The following is a 17324-nucleotide window of genomic DNA, read 5'->3' on the forward strand; positions in this document are numbered from 1 at the left end:
ATGCATGGCCTGGGGTTGTGGAGAGTGGGAGATTAAAGGGTATGTGTTTCTTTTGAGGGTGATGAAAAAGTTCAAAAATTGATTGAGGTGATGGGTATATAACCATGAATACACTTAAAACCACAGATCTGTACACTCTAAATGAGTGAATTGTATGGTATGTGAATTAGATCACAATAGTTACTACAAACACAAGGAAGAGTTAGTGGGGTGGGAAATGGGCACAACAGTGTCCCAGAGGCACAACTTTTTTGTCCACAAAAAAACAAAGGTCTTCTCAGATCCTCCCATAGAAACAACACTAAGAGCTAAGTCGTAGGAGGTCCTTCACAAGGGAGGAGACCGCAGCACAGAGGGGTTCATTCCCTTGCCCAGAGTCACACAGCAGCAAAAGGTGGTTAAAAGCCTGTGCTCCTCACCACGGGGCTGTATTGCCCCTGATGGATAAGCAATTTAAACACTTCCTTGGGGCACAAGGAAGGAGGAGAAGATACTTTCGGAGAGAGACATGTCCTTGTCACTTCTAAATAGAATAACTGAAGCACCTGTTGTGGGCAGGGACAGACCTTTGCTGCATTGCAGTGCATGACCTGTAGCAAGGAGGCACCTTTTCTGGGACTGGGTCTGTCAAGGTCTTAATCCGTCTGGGCATCTGCACCCGAGTCTCCCTGCTCTGGCTATTTCTCAGGGTCCCGCAAGGCATGGGAGTCTGGAGCCAACAGAAGTCGATCTGATAAAGATCCAACTCTTAGGGACAGGCTCCGGCGTGCTGCAGACTCCGCAGACGTCTGCAGAAGGGCTGTAACTCAATAGAGAATTCTGTTAATATGGTTGCAGCCTGCTCTAACCCCCTCAGCTTGTCTAACCACTGTGGAGATAACAGAGGCTGGAGGCTAGCGGGCCCTGATTACATTTCCTCCCCTCTCGCTGCCCTAAAAAAGATGGGCTTTGTCAGGCTTCTGCTGCCACCTACAGCAGCTGCAACACAAGGCATGTCTCCAACCAGACCTGGAGAAACAGAGCAGGGCACTTCAGGGGAGAAAATGGGGCACCAGGGGCCAAAGTCTAAGATGAGACATCAAAGGCCTCCCCATACTCTCAGGACAGACTGGGGGAAAATACCAAGAGTCTTCTCCCCATCCCTCCCCTGAAGGGGCCCCATCCACTGGACACACCTAATGGAAGGGAGGACCAGCTCCCCATCCCACGAGGCTGAAGGGCATCCAACACCTCTCTTGAGGTCCTGAGGACATTCCAATCCCTCTGCCACATTGCTGCCTCTGTACCATCTTATTCACTGCCGCCTCTGAGAAGCTCCTTTTGGTTACCTCTGCTGGTTTAGCTAAGCTCACGGTACCCTTCTGCTCACCCCACTAATCACCTGCCTGTTGCTCCCAATGACGACAATAATCAGAATGACATTTGTTTAGCACTGAGACATGTACCACATACTCGTTTAAAGATTTGTGTGCGCCATTCTCATTTAATATTTCAGCAATTGAGTGGGAAGATGTTGTTATGGCCTGCATTCCACAGATGAGAAGATTGAGGTTCTGAGGGGTTAACTAAGACAAAGCCAGCCTGGGGTTTGAACCCAGCCCCACCTGCCTCTAGAGACCTCCTTCTTAACAGGCAGGGTTCAGTTCACCCTGCCTTCCTCCCTCCTCTCCCTTTCACTTGATGGACAGGGTGAACATATAGTTCTGCTATTTATTGATTTAGAGACTTGGGAGTCTGCTTGGCTGGAAAAAGGATAATCATGTTTTCTTTTGTAAGGCTCATGTAATGTTGAAATCAAATGTTGGAAAAATATTAAAAATTATGATGGCTGGTCATTGAGAGAAACCATGGGAATGTAACCTCTCTTAGTCACACATTTCTTGTCTTGAGATTCTGTTTCTCCAAGACTAAGGCAGGATGAGGTAAGTAAGATGGAGCAAACCATGCAATCTGAAAGGCAGCTGCAGGAAGTTGGCTTTGGGCACAGCAGCAAGCCTGTGAATGAGCTGTGTGGGGAAGAAGTTACTGCCCTGGGAGCTCATGGAGTGAGAGGTTGCCCTGCCAAGTGCTGATAGGACCGCTCTGCCCTGATTGCACCAGACCTGGAACATCTACAGGTGGGGCCATGCTCTGAGGGGTGCTGGCTGAAAAGGGTATGTCCAGGAAGGTTTCGAGGTGGGAGAGAACTAAGTCATGAAGTGCCATACTACAGAAGTCAAAGAATTCAGAGAACAGCTGCCTGCCAACATATGAAAGGTTGATACTTGAGGGAATAGGCCTTTTCTCCCTGGGGACAGATCCAGGCAAATGCGAAGATAGGAAGACAAAGAGGAGAGAAAGCAAAAGATCAGTACCTGCACATCATAGGCAGCATGCAATAATATTTGCTAAATCAAGGAATAAAAGGATGAGGGATCATTAGGAGGGTGGATCTTGGAGTCAGAGATTCTTCAGTTCAAAATCGTCATCTTGCCCCATGGTCAAGTGATCCAGTCTCTAAGCCTCAGTGTGTCCATCAATGAAGAGTTAAACTTTCGAAAGAGGAGCCTCAACTATCAGTGAATACTATTGAGCATAAGAGGGCAGGAATCTGAGACCTGGGCAAACCAAGTCCAGCAAAGGGGACAGAGAGTGATTCCATCTGTGCCAGGACAGGCTGACCAGCCACACAACCTACAGGGGTCATTTCTCTTGCATTTTCAATCCAAAGTAAGACAGATATTTGAGCACTTCTTCCATGCACAGCATTGGACCCAGGCACTGGTAGCTGCAAATATGACCTGGCTCTACGCTCAGAGGGCTTAAAATCCAGAGTGGAAGAGAAAACAAACTGACTAAAATGTCAGAAGATAGAACAAAGCCAGACTGGGCTGCTGACATCAGCATACTTGTAATGCTTGTGAAAAGTCAGACCCTGAGCCAGAGAAGACACAGTAAAGCAGAATCCTGATCCAGAGGGTTAGGTTTTAGAAACCGCATTTCATCAAGCTTGCCAGGAGCCACTTATACATACCAACACTGAAAACTAACTTAGCACTCAAAAATGGGGGGGAGGGGCACCAGACCCACCATGGCCAGAGGCTTCATAAAAGAGAGATTCTGAAGCCAAGTACAAGGACACTATGTGGGGAAGAAACCATAAGTAATAAAGAGAGTGAGGGGCAAGAGACCCACGATCCCATGTTGGGATGATGTACATCATCTGCTGGGACCACCTGTCAGAAGAGAATATCAGAAGACTATTATCCATCTCTCAAATGCATCCACTTCTCTCCATCCCCACTGTCAATGGCCTTATCCAAGGTACCACCATCTCCTGCCCAAACAATAGCCCCAGCCTCCCAAATGATCTCCCTAGTGCCACATCATCGCCACCCCACGCAACGTACACATACATCCTTTGTTACCCTCAGAGTAGCCAATATGACCTTCTAAAATCACAAATTAAACAAACTGAAAAATGACCAACATTTACCTACCACAAACACCAATTAAATCTTCCTAATCTCTGCTTTTAGAAGAAAATGCAATCCCCTTAACAAGACCTTCACTGACCTCCAGGGTCTAGCCTCTGACTACTCTTCCCCAGGCTCACTCACTCCAGCTGCTCTACTACTCTCTATTGCTCAAAAATGCTACCTGCTTGGAGATGCTTTCATCAATCACCTACCCATCCAAATGATCCTTCCCCTGAAACTATTTCACTATCCTGTTCCTCTTGGGCCAATTATCAGAATCTATAAACTCCCTGGATGTGTGGGTGGCTCATTGGTTGAGCATCTGCCTTTGGCTCAGGGCGTGACCCCAGGGTCCTGGGACCGAGTCCCACCATCGGGCTCCCTGCATGAAGCCTGCTTCTCCCTCTGCCTGTGTCTCTGCCTCTCTGGGTCTCTCATGAATAAATAAATAAAATCTTTAGAAAAAAAAAAGTCTGTAAACTCTCTTGCTTAAATTTGCTCCTTCATTATCTATCTCCCCATCCATATTTCAAGTCCCAGGAGGGGAGCAAGAAATCTGTCTCCCTCACTATTGAATTCCCAGCACAAGGAACACATTGGGCACAAGTATTTTCTGAATCTACAAAAAAAAAAAAAAAAAAGTGTCAGTTGCAAGAGGCCTTGAATGCCAAGCTAAAGAGCAGGGAAACTTGCCAAGAATTTCACAGCAAAGACAATACCCAGCATGATGAAAGAAGTGCCTGTGTTATCTGAGTAAAAACCCCAGAGGATTTCAAAGATAATAAGAGCAAAGTAAATTTCAAGAGTGGATCTAAATTCACCAACCCCGGTAAAAGCTGAAAATTACCATTCCAGCTGGTAGAAATGTCAATTCAAACTTCATTTATAAAACCATTTCAGGCTCTGATTGCTAAATTATTATTTCATATGAGAATGAGCATTGTCTGGATAAAAAGCAATGGCAAAAGTAAAAATTCAATTTACTCAACATCCCCCTCCCTGAAAAAAAATATATTTTACCATTAAAAGTTACTCCAGATAATTGCACATATAAATATCACTTAGTGCAGATGTTGTGTATAAAATGTAATTATTACTCATGGAAAATCAATGGTGGTAAATGATAAAATCCATGATCTGGGTCTTTCTGCTGAGCAGAAATGTATTAGCGCTTTGGCTTTGGTTTATGCGCTTTTTAATTGAAAATGATCTCTAACTAGAAATGAGTTGCAACACAGGGATGAAGCAGCCAATTGCAAATAAAGATGTAATAACCAACATAGTCTCTGGCAATGCAGGGAGTTCAAAGCAAAACCATTTTCCCCCAAAAGGGATCTCTGCTCCTTCTCATGCACATCCTGGGTGCTCAGTCTGCACCAGCCCAGTGGTCAAAAGCAATAAACAAGATAGATCTTCATTTGTTTGCACATGTCCATCAGAAAGAACTGTAAGTAGCAGAATGACAGATCGTGATATGTGAGATCAGGGGGGGAAAACAGGATGTTGAAATGCAGTGTGACCAGAGAGGCCAGAGTGGATGGTGTAGCTTCTCAGAGATGGGGGCATTTGAGACTAGTCTCAATGGTGAAAAGGAGCCAGACATGGGAAGATGGGGAAGAGAAAATAAGCAAAGATGCCTACAGAGAGCTAGGAGACTTTGAGTACACTTGGAGCATAATTAACAGATGGGGAGAGGGATCAGTCTAGGACATTTGCTATTGGGGCTTTTAATCGCCTTTACCCATCTTCATCTTTGAGGTCTCTCAACTGGTCCACCCCAGATGCCCAGTGAGCAAAAGCTACTGGATACCTGCAATGATCTAAATGTTTTTGTTTCCCCAAATTCATATGTTGGAATCTGAACCCCCAAGATGATGATATTAGGAAGTGAGGCCTTTGGGAAGTGTTTAGGTCATAAAAGCAGAGCCCTCATGAATGATGGGATCAGTGCCATTAAAAAAGATATCCAGAGAGCTCCCTCAGCCCTTCCACCATGTGAGGACACAGTAAGATGACACCAGGTCCTTATCTTCACCAGATGTGCTGATGCCACAATCTTGGACTTCCCAGCCTCCAGAACCGTGGGATATAAACATTGTTGTTGGGCAGCCTGGTGGCTCAGCTGTTTAGCACTGCCTTCAGCCCAGGGCATGATCCTGGAGACCTAGGATCAAGTCCCACATCAGGCTCCGTGCATGGAGCCTGCTTCTCCCTCTGCCTATGTCTCTGTTTCTCTTTCTCTGTATCTCTCATGAATAAATAAAATCTTTTTAAAAAATCTGTTGCTTAGAAGCCACCCAGTCTATAGCATTTGTTACAGCACTGAAACAGCATCTAATTCCCAGAGCACTATCGGCAAGGTCAGCTTTCATTACAATCCTTCTCAACCCCATTTCTACTATTCATAACCCCGTGACACCAACCCAAACACCCCAACTGACTTCCAAGTGGATATGCCTCCTCTGCCATTGGCCCACAGGCCCCAGAATGTGCTGTCTCTGATAGAACTCAGTGGGGGGCTCATGGAAATGACCTCCTGTCCACTACACTCCTTATCCCATTGACCACAGCCCTTGTCATGCTCTCCCATGCACTCCAAAGCAGGGACTCTCAGACTCAGACCTGGGCACCTACCTAAGATCTATCAACACCCTCAGAGTAATTCATCACTGCCAAATTCCATGCATGTGTAAAGAAAACAATGGTACATCTAGTGCTCGGTTCTGTCGTGCTTTCCCTGACACAGGTAGGTCAGGGTCTGACAACTCTCCTTTGACATGTAAGTCAAGTGTCTACTCAAGGTTGCACGTTCTGCAGATTCTGGTGGCAAGACTAGAATCCAAATGTCTGGATTGGGGGAACAAAGTTTTTGATGAGGACAAGATTCACCAGTGAGATGGCACAGAACTATTTGGGAAGAAAGCATATTGAGAGTTCAGACTCAACTTCCTTTTGGACCTCTGACAAGGACTCATCCCTCTGCCTTAGGACACCATGGCACATAACCAAGAATAGAGAACAGAACACACTGTCGTTGTACTGGGGCCCCATCTCCTGCCCCACCATGAAGTCCATTGCCTCACTCAAGTCTTCCAAAACCTGCACAAGAAGCCTGTTTATCTCTGCCCTTTGAAATACTTCTATTTTCTTTTCCTTCCTCTTCCACTGTCTCTTTTGGAAAAGCCACAAATGAGACAGGGTGGTTAATTTCATATTTTGGCTACCATTGCAGAAACACCTTTCCTCAAACCCTTGTGAATCAAAGAAAGCTTTAATCAGTCTCTAGTGTGGTTACTTTGTCTGTTCAAGAAGATCTCTGATGGAAGGCAAAAAAAGAAGTTTTCAAATATTAAACTTTAATAAGCAGAGCAGGCAAACATATTGCTGCATCAACACCCAGCGTGGCCTCATTGGGGAGGAATCCAGGCTGATCTATCAATCTCCTCAGATCAGTATTGTCATCACTCTCAGCTCTTATTACATTTACCCAACCTGGGCATCTGCGGAAAAAAAAAAAAATCTGTTAACTCAATCAGCACTGGGGAAAGCCAACAAGGGTAGCAACTTTGCCAAGTTTTGCTAGGCTGATGGAGGCAGTGGTTTTGTTTTCTTGTTCTGTTTGTTTGGGTTTGCGTGCATGCATGTGTGTGTGCGTGCATGCACTTCAGGGAACAAGTTAGTTCCTTTTAAGTCTTCACAGCTTAAGGTACAGATAGTTCTTATTGCAGGAGGGGGAAAAAAAACACACAGAGGGAAGGGAGGGTCCTGAAGACGACTGTGACAAGACTAAAAAGCTAAGTCTCGGGGATCTGAGTTTCTTTTTTTTTTTTTTTTTTTTGTATATTGATATTTTATTCAGCAACATTAACAACTTTATAAATTCTAATAACTTAATCTCCAGATATATAAATTATCTTTCTTTTTTTTTAAGACTTTATTTTTATTTATTCATGAGAGACACAGAGAGAGAGGCAGCGACACAGGCAGAGGGAAACAGGCTCCATGCAGAGAGCCCAACATGGGACTCGATCCTGGGTCTCCAGGATCACGCCCTGGGCTGAAGGTGGCGCTAAACCGCTAAGCCACTCGGGCTGCCCAGGGATCTGAGTTTCAAGAATCATCTAGGCTAAGAATCAACACACTTCTTCTGTAAAGGGCTATATGGTCTCTGTCACACCCACTCAACTCTGCTATTATACCATGAAAGCAGGCATAGACAATACATAAATGAATGGGCATGGCTGTATTTCAATAAAACTTTATTTACAGAAATGGGCAAAGGACCAGATTTGGCCCATGAGCCATAGTATACTGATCCTTCATCTAGGTTCCAGGGTTGAAAGAAGTGAATAGGATACCACAATGAATATGGAGATGATCAAGGTAGCTTTCTCTTCCTTTAAAAGTCACTACCTTGGAGGTCTGAGGGAAAGTGCCAAGTCACTATCCCACTTTGATAGTTGATGGTTTAGTGAGAGAAGATAAAGGTCATTTCATCTAAATGGCTCACCCATTTGACCAGAAGCGCTAAGGTGTGCTCCTCTGGCCACGGGACCTTTGTAAATGCTGTATTCCATTCTAAATGGTTTTTTGTTGTTGTTCTACTTCTATTCAGTTAAATCATCTTCATTTTCAGGTCTCAGCTAAGATTACATCCTTCAGAGAAGACCTGCCTGGTGCTTCCCACTTCAGCCAAGCATTTGTAGCATCATGTATTTTGCTTTTATTGCAATTTCATCTTCATGTGACAGTCTCTCTTCCCTTGTTAGACTGCAAACTCTATGAGGTCACATCTACCACCGAGCACCAGGCCTGACACATAGGAAGTACTAAGTGAACAGGCATAAAATTGGTATTAAGGGTCTTAATTAAAATCGGAAACATAGATGACCTTTGAGTTCCTCTCATCCAACACACCCTTGCTGAAACCGTTAGTATCTGCAAAGAGAGAGGGGGTGATACAGGGGTACTCCCACTTGATTCTGCAGCAGCACTCCATGGAATGCTCATTGAAACAGATCCCCAGACCCCACATCCAGAGTTTTTTAGTCAATAGGTCTGAGTTGGAACCCAGGAATTTGCAATTCCAACCAGCAACCAGGTGATGCTGTTGCTGCTGAGCCAGAAACCACACTTTACTATTCTCAATTCTGGCCACATGTTAGAATCATGAGAGAAGGTGAAAGAAATGAAAGAAAAAATGTTGGGAGCCTACCCAGACCAATTATCTCAGAATCTGTGATGATAGGACATGGACATCACTTTTCATTTGGTTTTCTTGTTTTGTAAAACTCCATGAGTAATTCTAATTTGAACTAGGCTTGAGAAATAATGAGCTATAGGATGCTTATTGTGCAAGAGCAGTCCTCAGGGACCAGCTCCCATACTGACTTTGGCTGAGCCCACAATGGCAGTTTGAGAACATCCTGGGCGCTCCTCTCAAGGTCTAACTCAGGGCTGCCAGGACAGCTCCTGGGACATGTCTGAAAGGCATGTAGATGCCAAGCAGAATTTGGATCCATTAGAGTAGTTATACATAGCAGTTGTTAATCTATTTCCATCGCTGTAAGAGTTCCATTGTATAAATATACTACAATGATTTTATCCACTCTCTGCCAAAGATCTGGGGCTACTATGAGCAGTGCTGCTATAAACATTCTAGTACGCATCATTTGATAAATCTATGTATGCATTTCTTGAGGGCAAAAGAGGATATAAAAATGCACACTGTGTGATTCTGTCTATATGAAGTTCAAAATGGGCAAAATTAACCTATGGCATTAGAAGTCAGTGCTGGGGCAGGGGTGGATCTGGAGTACTGATGTCCCAGATATATTCATCCTGTGATAGCTCATCCAGCTGTGCTCTTGATACTGTCTGCTTTTCTATATGTATATTATACTTCAATTTTAAAAAAAAAGTTTATTAAAAAGCAAAACTCGCAGTGCAGAGATGGATGCACCACCAGAATATGGCCTGCAGGGGGCGCAGCAGCCTCATGAACTCTGCTCTCCCCACAGTGACTGGAATCTGGCTGGCCAGACCTCCCTGAAGTTTCAGGATGCCTGAAGAGCAGCAGATGCTCTGAGCTCACAGGCCACAGTGCCTGGAGGAGCCAGGGCAGGGCCTGGCCACACTCACCTCCCTCAGCCCTCAGCTCAGCACCTCAGCATGCTGGAGAGTCCGTCCTCAGCAGCTCTCAGCATCCCAAAGCAATTCCACCGGGAAGAGAGCTCAGAATAGCAATGCTGGGTGTCCGGGGCTCTTCTCAATGCCGCACACAAAGAGGGGCATTCTGGCTATGAGTCAGAGCAACCTGGGTTCAAGTCCTAGTGTTGCCATTGCTAGCTAGCTAGGTGACCTTGAAGAAAGCACTTAAGCTCCATTTTCTGTCCTGTGAAAAGAGAAGGAGATACCACCCACCTCATGGGGTTGTGGTTTCTGGCTTAGAATGCAATCAGGAGCTGCTATTTCTACCAAAGTGAGTGAGACAATAGAGAGAGTCCCTTTGCCTCTCTCCTTCACACAATACTAGGTGATCATGGACAGGTGGTAGGAATCCATCTCCTTAGACCTATCCAGCTCTGCCACATGGAGAAGCTGGGGATGAGTTCACACCAGGCCAGTGGCTGCAGCTCATGGACTTTTGATCCTAGAGATGGTGGCCGAGGTCAAGCCTGCTGGCAGCACTAAGATTGACAACAGTTGGAAACAATGGCTCAGGCCTGAGTCTGACCACCTTCCAGATGCTCTGGGCTATGAAATGTCCTAAGACTCAGCACCTGCAGTGCCAAGAAGGTTGGCAGCTCCCTAGAACACACAGATCTGATAGAAGGAAGAAGACTGCTTGGAAGCTCAGACTGAGTTCCACCTCCCAGCTCTGGTACTTAATTAGCTGCATGACCTTGAGAAAGGTACCTGACCTCTCAGAGAGCAATCTACTTCACAGGGAAATCACTGATCTTACAGGATTAATCTGAGAGCTAAGTGCAGTCACTGTGTCAGGAACCTGGCACATAACAGAGGTCAAGGAATGTTGGTTCCCCTCCTCTGGGTGGCTCTGACCTCGTGAGACAATCACCAACTAATATTTAACAGACTTACTACATGTCATGACAGCTCTCTGAGTAGGCACCCCTGCCACCATTTTACAGACAAGGAAATTGAGTCAAAAGACAAGGATATCATCTTGCCCAAGATTACACAGCCAGTTAGAGCTACAAGCTGGATTTGAACTCAAGTCTGCTTAGTTTCAGAACTGTGCTTTTAACTTACGTGGCTTAGAATATAAGCCACTGTCGTAGATCCCAGCCCTCAGGGGCAAGCCCTGGGCATGAAGGATGTTTATGCTCAATTCCTGGTCTCCTATCTTCTTCCCAAGAAAGCTAACAACCTTCAACTTACTTACCCCACAGTCCCTGACCATTCACCTAAAGCACAGAGTTGAACACAGACAAGGAAAAGGATAGAAGTGGACTTCCCTAATGTAGAAATGCCCCAAACTTCCCCCTCTTCTGCCTGCAGAGCTAGAAGTCAGGCCCAGATCTCCCACTTCCTAGCAGTGTGACTTTAAGCAAGTTAAGTGACCGCTCTGTATTACGGCATCCTTGTTTATGAAAATCTCAATACCAGACATGTATACTACCAGAAAACATCCTTGCAAGGCCCAAATGAGATAACATGTTTGAACCGCTTGGCAGAGTATAGACATGTTGATCAGCACTAGAGTTTTACCTACTCTATCACACCACCATCATCCATTATCAATGTCACCATTATCACCACCCTCCACTATCACCACCATCATCACCGCCATTACCACAGTCATCATTTCAAAGAGATATGTGTATCAAAGACATTGCACACCGAGGACAATGAGAGATGTGATAAAGCTTACCTTGCCTGCAAGGTAGACATGAGCTCTGGCATCTTGGGAGGCATAACTATCATCCCAATCTTGCTCCTTAGACTCCATATGCCATTGTCTCAAGCACACAAGATAATCCCAGGAACAGTGATGTTGGCTTTAATGCCTCCATTCCTTCAGGACAGTCTCTAAGTTTCCCAGGACAAGAATGGGGCCCAGCCCCTCCAGACCTGAGTCTCTAGGAGAGAGAAAAGCGCCCAAGCCCACCTCATCCTTAGATTCCATCCAGTAATCCAGAGTGGTCCAGAGCCAATCCATGCTGCCAGAGACTGTAAGAGCTTTGGCTCCCTCTTTCCATCTAAGAAGAAGCATCTTCTTCTCAAGCCCTGTGCTACAAACCCAAGAAATAGTAGAGAACAAGATGGTCCTTATCCCCACTCTCAGTGAGCCTTCCATCCAGTGGAGCAGTTGGGACACTATACACATAATTAGTCGTAGCATCAATGGGCTCCGGGGTGGAGAGGAGGAACGCAGAAAGCTTTGGTAGCACGTAATGTAGAGCCTGACCTGGTAGAAAATTCCTGGAAGTCTTCTGAGGAAGGGACCCCTAAGCTAAGCCCCAAATGACGAGTAGGAATTCTAACACCAAAGGGAAAAGAGAAGTTAGGGGAAAGCATTCTGAGAAGAACAAACTTATACAAAGGCCTGGAGGCACTTTGGAGAACTGAATCTCCATTGAGGCAAGAGTGTCTGGATAAAGAGAATGAGGTATGAGATGAGGCTGAAATGATAAAAGGGGTTCTGACATTGCAGGGTCTATCAAGCCAAATAAAGGAGTTTGGGATTTTATTCTGAAATCCCCAGAACCCATTAAAGAAAACTTTAAGTTAAAAGAAAAAAAAAAAAAACCCCTCTTACCAATGCTTGCTCCATGCTTAGAAATGAGAAGGGCATTTAGTCCTAGTCAATGTCTTCTCTATATCCTGGGACCAATGCAAGTAAAACCAGAAGGGCACTCACGTTCACGTGCATGTGTGTGCGCGCACACACACACGGGTGTGGAAGGAGAGACAGAGGGGAAAAGAATGAGAGATAGACAGACGGAAAGAGAGAACAAGCTGACAGACTGACCAGGGAAGACAAAGACACTCCAGGCACTTCCCTTGAGCAGAGCATAGTTTCCTCCAAATCAAGAAGACCTGACAGATAACTGGCAGTTGGGCATTCCAAGCACCTGCCGCCATCTGCCCAAACCTCCTTTCCTCCAGCTTCCCCGTCTGCCCATGCCAGGGAGTCCATACTTAAAACTGTTCACTCTAAACAGTGATGCAGCTGAATACTGATCTGCTAGGAATACAGGCTCTTGCTGGTCCCCTTGGCTCCTCTCCCCTCGCTCAGAAGACAAGACGTCCAGGTTGGAGGTCAGATGGAAAATGAGCAGCTTCATACAGTCCCTGTTCCTCTCTCCATCATGGGTAGTTTCAGGAAGTATGAGGACCCTGGATGGAACCTGAAGCTAGCCTCAATCACTTCGACAGCCCTATAGTCAAGTCTCCATCACAGGGACTTCCCAGGGGGAAAGCAGTCTGCGTCGCACAGCATTTTTATAGGGTTTTAAGTGTTATTACTTTAAAGAATGACAGGAATAAAGCAGTTCTTAGAGGAAGTGCTTCAGGGGAGAAAAAAAGAATTGTCAGAATTAGAATAAATAATTGGGAAACAGGGAGAAGGCAAAGTAGCTCATATGGAATTCCTACCAGAAGCTGGGAATGGGTCTGTGCTGCCTCTTTCAATTTTCACAATAATCTTAGAACATAGGAACCATAATCATCTTTACTTTCCAGAGAGACAAAATGAGGTCCAAGAGGAAATGACATCCTTAAGGTTACAGTGTTAAGTGACAGAGAAGGCCGCATGAACACAAATTCTAGGTCAGTCCTCAACCCCTTCTTCATTCTTGTGTTCCCATCAGGGCACACATTCACAAGCACTTCTGAAGCTCCTGATGGTGTCTGAGAAAACCCCTTAAAGTAGTTCAAAGGCAATGGAGCCTCCTTGTCAAAAACCTGGGTTCCAGAGTCAGATAGTCTGGGCAAGGTACTTAGCTTCTGTAAGCCTCAATTTCTTTTTCCATGAAACGGAGACAGTGGCACCTCCCTCCTTGAGTTAGAAAGAAGAATCAATCTTAAAATCCATGTAAGTCTCTGATTATAGTACTGGGCATTTGATATGTGCTTAATCTCTGTAATATCATTACTACTAAGCACTTCATTTTACAATCTAATTACGGTAGGAAACCTCCAAGATTCCCAGTGATTCCCACCTCATGGTGTTCACACCCTTGTATAATCCCCTCACGTGTGGGCTAAACTTACTCATATGCTTCTAATGAAAGGAAGATAGCAGAAGAAATGAGATGTTACTTCCAAGATTAAGTTACAAAAAGTCTGCACCTACTGTCTTGGTGTCCTCTCTTACTTATTTGCTCTAAGGAAAGCTGATAAGCTGCCTTCTGGAGAGGCCCATGTGTCAAAGAACTAGTGTCTCCAGTCAGCAGCCAATGAAGACCTGAGGCTCTAAGCCCAATCAGCCTCATGTGTGAGTCTAGAAAGGGGTCCTCCCCAGCCAAGCCCCAAAAGGACTACAGTTCCAGCTGACATCGTAACTACAGCCCATGAGAGATCTTGAGGCATCAGCTAAGCTACTATCATCTAAGCCACTATGAAACTCCTGACCCACAGAAACCATGAGCACTATGAGATAGTAAATATTTGTTATCTTAAGTTGCTATGTTTGAGGTAATTTGTTACTCAGTGGTAGATAACTGATATGCTCATCCCTTTTTGTATTCACACAACAGGCCTTTGCTTTATCAGCAGATCAGAAGGCAAACTTCAGCTCTGATCCTGTCTGGAGCATTATGAAAGACAAATTGACATATCCAGAAGTAGCGACGTTCACTGTATTTGACACTACAAAACATGGAGCCTGACAGCCAGGACAACCATATAGACAAGAAGCTGTCAGTCTCCAAGATGAGATCTGAAGGATGTAGAAACTGGAGACAATTAGATCAGAAGGAGCCTTGGAAATCTAAAGCAACTCCCCTGTGTTATAAATGGGAGGTGAGGCGGGCAGGGCAGGCATGCCTTGTGGGACTAGTCAAGCAAGGCTTCCTCTAGGGGCATCTGGAGCCTAATCTGGGAAAGAGTGTTGATCACAGACTAGCAGAAACCAAGTACATCCTAATGGACTAATGATGTCTGCCAAGAACACCGTGGGCACATACATCATACTTGCCACCCTGCTATCGGTGCTTCCAGAAGGACTCAGAAAAAAAGGGGGGACTATATCCCATTACAGAACTTCAACTCATAAAGGACCTTCAATTCTGATGATGAGCGCATTTTCATCACTTTGCCCAGTCATGCTTTGTAAAATATTTTAAGAACTCCTCAACACTGAGCCCCAGTCATGAAGGCTCTTTCTGGGGTTAGAACACTGTGAAACTTATGTGACCAGTTTTGTTGACTGTGATAGATGATGGAAGGTATATCCTCTTTATAGTCACCTCTCAGAGGAATTTCAAAAGTAAGGGATCATAAAATGGCCTTCCACTCTACAAGCTACTTAGAGCTTCCAAAAACCAATGATTATCACCTATTTATTTACCCTCAAGACCTTGAGAATATCCCTTACTCAGGAAGCAAATTAAGCCCAAAGCTACAGAAAAAGTCATTTACAGAGGCTCCTGGAAGGGTAGTACGAGCCAGGACGATCTGCTTTGTGCACAACAGTGGCACATTTAGAAGCACAAATGGCACATATGCCCCCAAACTCTACCCTGTGCCCTTGGCTGGCATCCTAAATCCATCAAGGCATTCTTTATGAACCTGGGTGTGGTCTCAGAATCTGGGTACACACAGCACTTCAAGCACTGCTTACAATCCATCAGTGTTAGCATGGAAAATTAGATTTGAATCAAGTGCCTGCTTTGTCTTCCTTCCTGGCTCACATGCTGAGTTTTGTCAGCAGCCCTGGCTCCCTTTCCTCCATGGGCTTTGCCCATGACAAGTCACACCTCACCAGCCAGCCCTGGCTGAGCTCCAAGAGACAGGAGAAACAACCAAACACACATCTGCCCATCATCTCCTCGGCCTAGAAGCAAATTCCTTGCTTCCAAGTACAGAATGGAGTGTAAGACTCAGCACATAGGAATGCTAAGCATAAGAAAGTCATCTGTGTCCACAGCCTGAGAAATCAGGCCCAAGCTTTCCTGCCCCAGACACTTCAGGGCTCACCTGGACCAAGCATCTTCTACATTCTGGATCTTTGAAAGAGATTGGAAAAATCATTGTGATGATGACAAGTGATGTCCCATGGGTATATCATGTGACTCACCAAAGTGAAAGTTGCTAGTTTAGGACCCTTACTGGGACAGAGGTCCCTGTCATCAGGACCTAAGAGGAAAGCTGTTATGGGTTGAGTTGTGCCCCTCAAAAATTCATACACTGTAATCCTAGCCCCTAGTACCTCAGAATGTAACTGTAACCATGAGATGGGTTTTTGCGGAGGTGATTAATATTAATTGAAGTCATTGAGGTGGGCCCTAATCCTATTTGACTTGTGTCCTCATTAGAGTGGAAATTAGGACACTGACAGAAGAAAGACCATATGAGGACACAAGGTGAAGACATTCATCTACAAGCCAAGGAGAGGGCCTTCAAAAGAGAGGCTCAGAGGTCTCAGAAGTCTTGATCTCAAGACTTCCAGCCTCTAAAATTTTAAGAAAAAGCATTTCTGTTGTTTAAGCCGCCCAATCTGTGAATAATTTGTTACAACAGCTTGAGCAAAGCAACACAGAGGCTGACTGAGAAATTGTAGTCCAAGTGAGTGTACAGTATCTTCCTTTCCCAGGACATAGCAAACAGCCATGACCAAAAAGACAGATACACAAATGGGTGGTTCATATCCTTGAGAGTTAAGAATGTATTTCCATGGAAGTTGTTCTATGAGATATAACAGTGAAAAGATTCAAGCAAACATGTATGGATGTCAACTATAAGGTAGTTACTGTGTTGGGTAAGGATGCTGAATTTAAGACCCTGATCCTGCCTTAGATGGTGCCAGTTTCATGGGGCCACCAGGAAAGAAAAATCAACTCAACACGAAAAGTCCTGCCACAGAGGTTGTGTGCACCAGTGTGAATGTAAAGAAGAATAAATGAACTCCCCCACTTCCAGTATGGAGAATTTTTAAATATTTTTAGAATAGACTTGTGGTACCATGGATTCAACGATGTGATCATGTATGTGGCTACAACCATTCACGAAGGGTAATTTTGCAAGATCTATTGAAATTTTAAATGCTCAGACCTTTAACCAAGCTGTTCTACCTTCAGGGATATATTCTACATAAATTTACTTGAAAAACATGACAAGATATATGTACAATGATGTTCACTGAAATATTGCTTCTAAGAGCAAATCAGTGGAAACAAGCTGTCAAGATCAAACAAATCACGGTACATCCATATGATGACATATCATGCAGCTATCGTGAAAAAAGGAATAAAAGTATGTTTGTGTTACTATGGACAGAGCTCCAAGATAAAAGAGAACAGTCAAGTCACCAAAGAATGTGTTATGTGTGACCACTTTGGTATCAATGTTTAAGGCTGCATATACAGTCACAGCTTAGCATAGCCATAGATTTTTCCAGAAGGAATGTACAAAGCCATTGGGAAGTAGGACACACTGGGCTGAGGGATGGGGGAATGAGGCATTTTGTACCTTCCTGTCCCATTTGAATTGGCTAATTAGGTGCATTTTTAAAAAAGATTTTATTAATTTATTCATGAGAGACAGAGAGAGAGAGGGGCAGAGACACAGGCAGGGGGAGTAGCAGGCTCCATGCAGGGAGCCAAATGTGGGACTCAATCCTGGGTCTCCAGGATCATGTCCTGGGCTGAAGGCAGTACTAAACCATTGAGTCATTTA

General features: G+C 44.7%; 1 protein-coding gene across 10 annotated transcripts in view; it reads right to left on the reverse strand.

Annotated features, from left to right (window-relative positions):
• The window catches only part of RBFOX1 (RNA binding fox-1 homolog 1), a 2034214-nt gene that overhangs the window by 1818493 nt on the left and 198397 nt on the right, over nucleotides 1–17324 (reverse strand). The window lies entirely within an intron of this gene.

Source organism: Canis lupus, chromosome 6 (genome assembly GCF_011100685.1).
Source record: "Canis lupus familiaris isolate Mischka breed German Shepherd chromosome 6, alternate assembly UU_Cfam_GSD_1.0, whole genome shotgun sequence".
Classification (NCBI taxonomy): Eukaryota; Metazoa; Chordata; class Mammalia; order Carnivora; family Canidae; genus Canis; species Canis lupus.